Raw genomic sequence first — 9,944 nt, 5'->3', positions numbered from 1 at the left:
TAGAAGAATTGTGATTAATATAGTGAAGACTTTAATGGAAAAGGTAGACAACATGCAAGACCAGATGAATAATTTCAGAAAAAGATAGAAAGCATAGGAAATAATCAAATGGAAATGCTAGGACTTAAAAAAAAAAAACAGCAAAAAACCCCAACATGCTCAAAAAAAGACAAAAAAACCAACATGCTCAACAGTAGACTTGACACAGCTAAGGAAAGAATCAGTGAGCGTAACAATTGAATTTATTGGTCAGATCAATAAAAATTAAAACAAAAAGGGACAAAAGAGTGAAAAAATAGAACACAGCATACAAGAACTACGGGAAAATATCAAAAGATATAACATACTTGTAATTGGAATTCCAGGGGAATAAAAGAGAATGGAATACAGGAATTATTTGAAAAAATGATGAAGAGCTCTCCAAAATTAGTGACAGACAACAATCCACAGATACAAGAAGCTCAGAAGAACATGAAGCAGGATAAATATGACAAAATAAAAAAGCTACATCTAGGTAAAGACAAAGAGCTTGAAGGCAGTCAGAGGAAAAAAGACACATTACAGAGAAACAAGGATAGAAATTATAGCAGACTTATCAGAACCCATGCAAACAAGGCACAGTGGAGTAATATGTTGAAGAGGGAAAAAACTGTCAACTCAGAATTCCATATCTCATGAAAATGTCCTTCAGAAGTGAAGGGAAAAAAAAAAGACTTTATCCAACAAAAGCAAAGAATTTACTGTCAGCAGACCTGGTAAAAAGAAATGTTGAGGAAAAATTCTTCAGGCAGAAAGATTATGATTAAAGTGGGAGCTTGGATTAGCATAAAGAACACTGGAAGAACACTGGAAAAGGAATAAATGAAGGTTTACTATAATATTTTATTTTCAAAATGTTTGAAAAGCAAATTTTCAAGACACCAACCAAGGGCCAATCTTGAAAGAAACCCTTCTAAAGATAGCAAGCAGCGTTAGGACTGCTGTGGTAACTCTTTTCAACACAATAGGGTATGTATACTTTTTTTTTTTTTTTTTTTTTTTTTTTTTTTTATTTGACAGAGAGAGAGATAGAATCACAAGCAGGCAGAGCAGCAGGCAGAGAGAGAGGGAGAAGCAGGCTCCCCACTGAGCAGAGAGCCCGATGCGGGGCTCGATCCCAGGACCCTGAGATCATGACCTGAGCCGAAGGCAGAGGCTTAACCCACTGAGCCACCCAGGTGCCCCAGGGTATGTATACTTTAAAAACTTAAAGCTAGGGGCACCTGGGTACCTCAGCTGGTCAACCGTCTGCCTTCAGCTCAGGTCATGATCTCAGGGTTCTGGCTCTCCCTCTCCCTGTGCCCGTCCCCTGCTTGTGTTCTCTCTAATAAATAAAACCTTAAAAAAAACAAAACTCTACAGCTAACATAATACGTAATAGTGAGAGACTGGAACAGGTTAAGAATGTCTTCTCTTACCACTACAATTCTGGTAAAGAAGAAAAAAGTAAGAGTACTCATATTACCTAATTTCAAGACTTACTATAAAGCTATAGTAATCAAGACAGAGTAGTAATAGCACAATGATGGACACACAGATCAATGCAACAGAATAGAGAGCCCAGAAATAGACCCACACAAGCATAGCCACATTTTTGACACAGATACAAAAGCAATAATAATGGAGAAAGGATAGTTTTCAGCAAATGGTTCTGGAACTCCTGGACATCCATATGCAGGAAAATGAAACTTGACACACACCTCATATTCATGGCTGGTGGGAATGTCAAACAGTAGAACCACTTTGGAAGACAGTTTGGCAGCTTCTTATACAAACCCAACAATCCCACTCCTGGTTATTTACCCAAATGAACTTAAACCTTATGTTTCACCAAAAAAAAGTATGCTAAGGTTTACTGCAGCTTTATTCATAATCATCAAGAAACTAGAAGCAACCAAGTTGTCCTTCAACAGGTAAATGTACAAACTGTGGTACATCCATAAATTGGAATGCTATTCAGTGATAAAGGGAACATGCTTTAATTCACATAACATGGATGAATCAAGTAAAAGAAGCCAGACCAAAAAAGGCTAAATATTGTATGATTTCACTCATATGACCTTCTGGAAAAGGCAGGACTTTAGCTAAAAATTCAGAAGTACATTATTCTGAGGATTTCTAGGAAACAAAATTCTGTATGTGTGTGTGTGTACATATACATGTATATGCATATACATTGGATGTGTATGTGTGTATGTGTACATATATATATATTTTTTAACAGGGATATGTGTGTATGTGTACATATATATGTGTATTTTAACAGGGATAGCTCTGACCAAATCAACTTGGGTAGGAGTCCATGGAAGTTCACATCGCCATTCACCATATACCATATCTTTAAATAAATGTATTGGATTTTTAAAATTGGGTAATACATTCACATGGCTTAAAATTCAGAAGGTAGTTGTAACTTTTGGCTCTGAGGAGGCAAAGGTGCAAGTGTCTTCAGTTCTCCCAAATCCGAGTCACCTAACACCAGCTTCCTTCACCATGCCACCTATGTTTGACCCCAGTGAGATCAAAGTCCTATATGTAAGGAGAACTGGTGGGAAGTTGGTGTCATGTCTGCCCTGGCTCCAAATATCAGCACCCCCCCCCGCCCCCCGTCTGTCTCCAAAAAAGGTTGGTGATGACATCGCCAAGGCAACCGGTGATTAGAAGGGCCTGAGGATGATAGTGAAAATGACCATTCAGAATGGACAGGCCCAGACTGAAGTGGTACCTTTTGCCTCTGCACTGATTATCAAAGCCCTCAAGGAATCACTAAGAGATAGAAAGCAGAAAAACATTAAGCACAGTGGAAGTAACACTTTTGATGAGACTGTCAACACTGCCTGAAAGATGCAGCACCAACGTTTAGCTAGATTAAAGAGGTACCATTAAAGAGGTTCTGGGGACTGCCTGATCTGTGGGCTGCAGTGTTGATGGCCACCACCCTCATGACATCATAGATGACATCAACAGTGGTGCAGTGGAATGCCCACGTAGTTAAGAACTGCAAAGGAAAATATTTCAATGAAGGATCATTTGACAACCAAAAAAAAAAAAAAATTAAAGGTATATATAAAAGTCCTCCAACTCTCTACCTTGGCTGTATATGCCCTAAAGCTATCAGTGTCTTAACATCCTTCTAGAAATATCTTTGTCTATGTAAGCAAAAACGTATATATTATATAGTACATATTAGTGTCCCCAGTAGCTGTCACAAATGGTAGCATATAATACACACTGTTCTGTTTCTTGTTTTTCATTTTGTACATCTTAGAAATCATGCAATATCAGTGTAATATTCTACTGTATAACCAAGCCTTAACTGATACTTAGAATATCAACCAATCTTTTGCTATTATAAATAATACTCCAAGTAATATGCAAATATTTGTTGAATAAATTCCTGGAAGTGTTTGCTGGGTCAAATGATATATACATTTATAATTTTGAAGGCTATTTTCAAGTCACTGACTTTTAAAATGTCAGGGATTTTCCATTTTTAATTTTTATTCTAGGAGGAAAGAAAGGAAACTGAGATTCTATCACCAGGCAATTTCTGGAGGAATGTACATCTCTAAGACGTACAAAATGAGCCTTCTCCTCAGTTTCCCACACATGCTTCCTAGGGTCCAGTTGCATTTTCATGTAATATATTTCAGGCCAATAGCTGGCTGCAAAGCCTATTTCAGTTTATGTGAAAGGTGTTACTTCTGAAAATTTCACAAGCAAAGGTCAAAGGCTGATGCCCCAAATTGCTGATCACTGACCACTCACTACACAGCACAATACTGGATTCTTCACTGCAGCTAAAAGGAGACTTCACAATCTTGACAAAATAAAATACACCTATGGAGAATCCTTTGTCTTTATTATAATGCCCAAATAAGGATTTCTTCTCAGGTAAAAACCATAAATCACATAAAGGTTATGAAGAAAAGCTGCAAATGTTTCTCTCATCTTCCAGGTAGTGATGGATTTCCAATTAACCATCTTTTTGCTTGACTACAAAGCACAGTACAGCCTAGTACCCTAAGTTTTTTGGGGGAAGGGGGTAAAGCTTGAACAGGAGGTTGAGGAAACCCAAGGACTCTTTTTTTTAAAGGTTTTATTTATAGGGTGGCTCAGTCAGTTAAGCATTTGCCTTCGGCTCAGGTCATGATCCCACGGTTCTAGGATCGAGTCCCACATCTGGCTCCTCGCTCAATGGGGAGCCTGCTTCTCCCTCTGCCTGCTGCTCCCCCTGCTTGTGCTCTCTCTCAATCTGACAAATAAATAAATAAATAAAATCTTAAAAAGTAAAGATTTTATTTATTTGGGGGGGCACATTTGAGCAAGGGGGAAGAGGGAGAAGCAGGCTTCCCGTTGATCAGGGAGCCCAATGCAGGACTTGATCTCGAGGACCCTGGGATCATGACCTGAGCTGAAAGCAGACCCTTAACCAACTGAGCCACCCAGGTGCCCCACCTCAGAGACTCTTTTGATAACAGCCACACAAGATCAGTGAGCAGTCAAGTCACTCGCAAGAGTACCTAAACGCAGAGCCACACTGTCTCTCTTCGGTTTCCTTCTAGGAAAACTATCACTGAGATCCACACCCAGAAGAGAAGATGGCACCATCGTATTACTGAGTTTCAAGAATACACTACGTGTAGGGGGCGCCTGAGTGGCTCAGTGGGCTAAATATCGGACTCTTGACTTCAGCTCAGGTCATGATCTCATGGTCACGAGACTGAGCCTCACGTTGGGTTCCACACGGGGTGTGAAGCCTGTTTAAAATACTCTATCCCTCTGCCCCCCACCCGCTTTTTCTCTCTTTTAAAAAAAAAAATACACCACATTTAGAAATGAGTGTTTAACAAGATTTATCAAAGGAAAAGAGTTTACATCCATTAATTATTATGCATCACTGCAGTAACGGTCCCCAGTTAAAAAACACCTTGTATTTGTACCTTTAGATGGTTCTCTCGCCCACAATGACTCTGGGCTGGGCCAAGAAGCACTTTCCTACTTTGGCTGATAAGACGGTATCAAATGTGATGTAAGCAGACATTGAGAAGTGCTTGTGCACTGGCGCTGGCTCCTGCTCGCTACGCCTTGTGCCTCTGAGACCACCATGTCAGCAGATCCAGACTAGCCAGCTGTAGGAGAGACCACTTGGGAGTGGAGATGAGCCATCCTTGCTTAGGGCCTTCTAGACCCACCGGTCTGACAGCTACCAGTTACATGAGCAAGGCCATCCTAGATCATCCAACCACCAGCTAACAACCCTCCCTGTCAAAAAAAAAAAAAAAAAAAGCTAATTGACACAGGCTACTTCAAAATAAATATGTTTGTGGTATGGTACATATGGAAAGGGGAAGAGAACACTGGTTTTCTTCCTGTGCAGTGCATTCTGCACATAAGAAATTGTTTCAAACAGAAAAACCTGCAGTACCTGGATGGGAATAAATAAATATATAAGTACTGAAAAAATGCCTAAGTCTTCCCAGATTCTCACAAATGTGCTGTCTGCCATCACAGATGGCACACACCAAAAAAACAAAAAACATTAAAAATTTCCATTTAGTCACTGAAGCATCCTTATCATGATATATTTAAACCGAAGTCTTATACTCAACAGTTCCATTTCTAACACTGAACAACAACTCAGGTTTCCAGGAATTAGTCTCCCAATTTTACTTTTTTCCCCATTTGACAGGGCTCAGTGAAAACTGAAAGAGCTCCCTTAATGCAGCCTAAAAAGCATCAAATATATAAGCCTAATTAAACCATCTAGAAGCATTCTGCAGACCAGCTTCTTCCAGCATCACAGCAACTCTTTTTAGCTGTGTTAATGGTGGGCAGTAGAAACTGTTTAAGATCTACACATTTGGGCCAGAAACATTGCCTCCACTGGATCACAAAGTGGGACACTGAAGGGGAAATTACTTTAAGCTACTTTTGTTTAGGCCTCACTAGATGCTTTTGAGGATTATGCACGCCTCACCATGCCCACCCACGCACCCCCCCCACCAAGGTTTAAGGTGAAAAACACCTTCCAGCAGCCTCCCACTGCCCTTGGAATAAAACACAAGCTCCTTAATGAGATCCCATAAGGCCCTGTCAATCTCCCCCTGCCTACCTCATCTCTCTTTCCCCAGGTCCTAGCCAAACCTCTGTGGATCCCTTCCACATCTCTTTTTCACCTCAGTGTCCTCACAGCACCTGGTGTTCCCTCTGCCTGGCAATCCCTTCTCTCTTTTACCTTGCTCATTCCTGCTCATTATTCAGGGTCCAGGGCACCTTGCTAGTTTCCCTTATAAAAGCATTCTGCCTCTTACTTGCTGTGTGACCATTGGCAAGTTACTTTTGCCTTATACCTCAGAAAGATATTCCATGTTGAATACTTAGCACAGTACTCAGTACACAGGAAATGGTTAACAAGTCATAGCTGCTGTTGTTATCTCTTATAGTGACCTCCATCACAGCTCTCAGTACAATTAGAAATTACATATTTAATTATAGGAAAAACAGAAACACCTCCTTGGATCCCACCTTAATATCTAATACATATCTAATACTGCTCATGCTATTTCCCCACATACTGCATTGGCGGGGGGGTGGGGGACAAAAATCAATGTTTACAGAGCAATTATCACCTCAATTAATTATTACCTTGGAGATGTCAAATTGAGGAGATGAAGAAACTGAGGCATAGAGACATCAAGTACTTGCCCAGATCAAGTGATAGACTCGAATCCAAGTTGGCCTGACCCCATAGCTTGTGCTGGGTATACCACACCAAAGGCTTCCCTAACTCATGAACCTTGTTATCTAAAAGCAGCAAGTCTCAGGGAAAATGGATCTTCACAATCGACTCTCAGGTATCTATTCTTCAGATCCTTAACCAGTCTGGTGTTCTAAGCACCTCGTGTAAACTCCTTCAACAGAATGCTCTTCCCCCTGACTGGGTTAGATTTCTTTCTTCCTTTACATTGGATGTTGAACTCTTAACCGGATGAGTTATCGATATTTCACCTCTTATACCCTAGCAAATAGGAGGCACTCAACAGATGTCTGCTGAATGAATTAAATGAAAATCTTGGAGAATACATTACAGCTGCAAAGTTGGGCAGTGGTGGAGTGGATTTTCATAACAATGTGGAAGTTTGGCATAGTTGGGAAGACACTTGACATGAATGATGACAAAAAGGGAGTTTATTTTAGCCGCTTTTACACTGTTATGATTTCTACATCTAGCACCAGAGATTCCATGTGACTTACACATATGTGCTCCACAGCTACAGGTAGACTTCACTCTGCCTCTGGGGCCCTGCGTCACCACCAAAGTTCTGCTATACCCCACGGGTACATCTGCGCCACCCTTCAGGACAGGATGCCCTTGATAAATGCCAATCTCTCAGCAGTTACTTTCAAATGGTTCAGAAAAAGAAACAAAAAAAGCAAATGATAAAGCAAGGGGGAGCAACCTATTGATAATTACTGACCTTGGATAAAGGGAATACAGGAGTTCTTTGTACTATTCTTGCAACTTCTTGTAATTATAATCAAAATAAGTTCTTAAAATCTAAAAAGGAAGAAGAAGAACTTTCCCAGGAGATTACAACACACAAGGTCTGGTGTACTGACCATGCTGGTACCATATTCTCTTGTCAGCTATTTCAAAAAGCACATTCCGGGCTCAGATTTCCTTGCCTATCAGCCAGTATCAAGGGACAAGGAGCTCCCTGGGTAGTAGGGCTCAGCTATGGCCTCTGGGTTGTGACAGAGATTAAATTATTTACTGCTTAGGGGCGCCTGGGTGGCTCAGTCGTTGGGTACCTTCAGCTCACGTCACGGTCCCAGGTTCCTGGGATTGAGCCCTGCAGCACTGGGCTCCCTGCTCAGCAGGGAGCCTGCTTCTCCCTCTCCCACTCACCCTGCTTGTGTTTCCTCTCTCGTTGTCTCTCTCTCTCTCTGTCAAATAAACACATAAATAAAATCTTAAAAAAATTATATACTGCTTAAAGAGTATTAATCAATGCATGGGCATCTCCTATCAGTCAAAAACACCAGTACCATTTCCCCACACCAGGCCCCCTACCTACTTTCTCCAGTTAACTGCCCTCTCAGTTACTTTTTAGCTATGGGTTAGGCAAATTCTCCTCAGGACCCTTCTTTCTGTCACCCAAGAGAAGCACAGAGGCAGTTCTGAAGGTAAGAACTTTGCTGCTATTATCTACAGAGAGACCTACAGGGAGGAGGCAAAAATAACCATGGGGGAGTCACAGATATTTCAGAAAACAGAAAACCCAAAGCAGTAGTTACTTGGTCTGTAATGACCATTTGCCATCATCTTTTTATTTGCTCATCATTTTTACCCATTCACCCTAGATTCTCCCCACAAACCGGACTGCTTCAGCTTTCCCAGCCACTGTAACTGAACAACAGGGAGATACTGCTAAACCACTCAGTGTCCCCATGTAAGCCAGTTCAGGAAGTGCCAGATGGGTGTCACCCAACACCCACTCATCTATAAGGTGATGTAACTAAGTTATTCCCTGATGAGAGATTTTTTTAATGTAAGCCAGCATATGATCTCGACCTTCCTCAGCTCCTGCTTTGCATAACCTCCATGAGGAAGGAGGTGCATTATGTCCTATGATAATATTCAACCTCTGTATCCCTACTCAAGGCCTGTAAGAGCCCTCTGTTATGCCATGTCTTCACAAACAGCCAATGCCTCCTGCCTCCCCTTATCTTCCCCCAAATAATTGCCTAGTTCCAGTCAAGCCTCAAAGCAGTGGGCAAAAAGAAGAAATAGATATGCGTTCCTTAGGAGAGGAAAGGATTGTTATGGCTGATGGAACACAAGGAAGGGAAAAGACAGGCATTATCAAAGGAGAGGATCATACCCAACCTACCAGCCTAACATCCTTTGTTCACTAACCCATCTGTCTCAACTATGATGACAGCCTGTGTCATCACGTGTCCTGCTTCTGCAAACTTCATCTACAGGCCGGAAGGTGGGTCATGGGCATCCCTAAGGCTGCTTCTGAATCACTCCTGGCTCCCAGTTGATCACAAACCCTTCAGGAAGGAGTGGAAGGCCTTTCTCCACTTTCTCCTACCTGTGACCAAGATTCACAGGCTACTAAAAGTGAGAAGGCACTTACCATACTGCCATGACTCAGAAAGGCTGAAGACAATGCTTGGGTTCTAGAACCAGACCTGCATCCCTGAGTAGTCCAGAACTGACTGAATGAAAAATGCAAGGAACTGTTTTAAGGCAAAGATATTAGGTTAGGAACTCATCTCTAGCAAACAGAACTGTAGAGAAGACCACAGTTAAAGAAAAGGTGGCAGTGATAGTAGCTAACACTGAGAAGCAGTCCCAAAGATCTCTTGCAATCCCTTCACCCCTTGAAGAGAGGTATTACCTTTTATAATTCAAGTATTTCAGCACAGAGTTCACTTTAAATGAAAAAGAAAATGATACGTTATGGAGGTAGACCACTCGGCTAAACAAAAAAGAAAAAAATCTATTTTCACTTATCCAGAGAGGAATCACATGATGCTATAAAAGCATGAAAACTACGGTATGCAAAGCACACAGAGGCAGGGATCCACATTCCCATTGTTTACAGATGTTATGAAAATATTAAATTAAATAAAACACAAAGCTTTGTTGAGACCGACTCCTTTCTCACCCTCACCCTCACCCCCAACCCCAGGCTGGCAAGAAGTGCCTTCAGGGAAGGTATTTAAGAGAACTACTCTGGGAAAGTGGATTCTGGGTTGCTTAAACTGAGCCAAGATGTTGTGCAACCCGTCTTTACCTAAATTATTTTCCATTACTTTCAGAGTTTAGAGAGAAGCAGACAGTTATCTTTATCAGACTGAATACCGGGAATGAGGTCGCCCTTCCTTTC

At 41.3% G+C, this 9,944-nt stretch overlaps 1 pseudogene across 1 annotated transcript; it reads left to right on the top strand.

The window, feature by feature from the left end:
* Positions 1-2,532: 2,532 nt before the first annotated feature.
* LOC308337697 (large ribosomal subunit protein uL11-like) lies at positions 2,533-3,034 on the top strand (annotated as a pseudogene). The gene has a single exon. The product of its transcript is annotated as a large ribosomal subunit protein uL11-like (transcript).
* Positions 3,035-9,944: the final 6,910 nt, after the last annotated feature.

This window comes from Martes martes, assembly GCF_963455335.1.
Source record: "Martes martes genome assembly, chromosome: X".
Taxonomy (NCBI): domain Eukaryota; kingdom Metazoa; phylum Chordata; class Mammalia; order Carnivora; family Mustelidae; genus Martes; species Martes martes.
The sequence above is the reverse complement of the archived record's forward strand: the minus strand, read 5'-3'. Positions and strand labels throughout refer to the sequence as shown.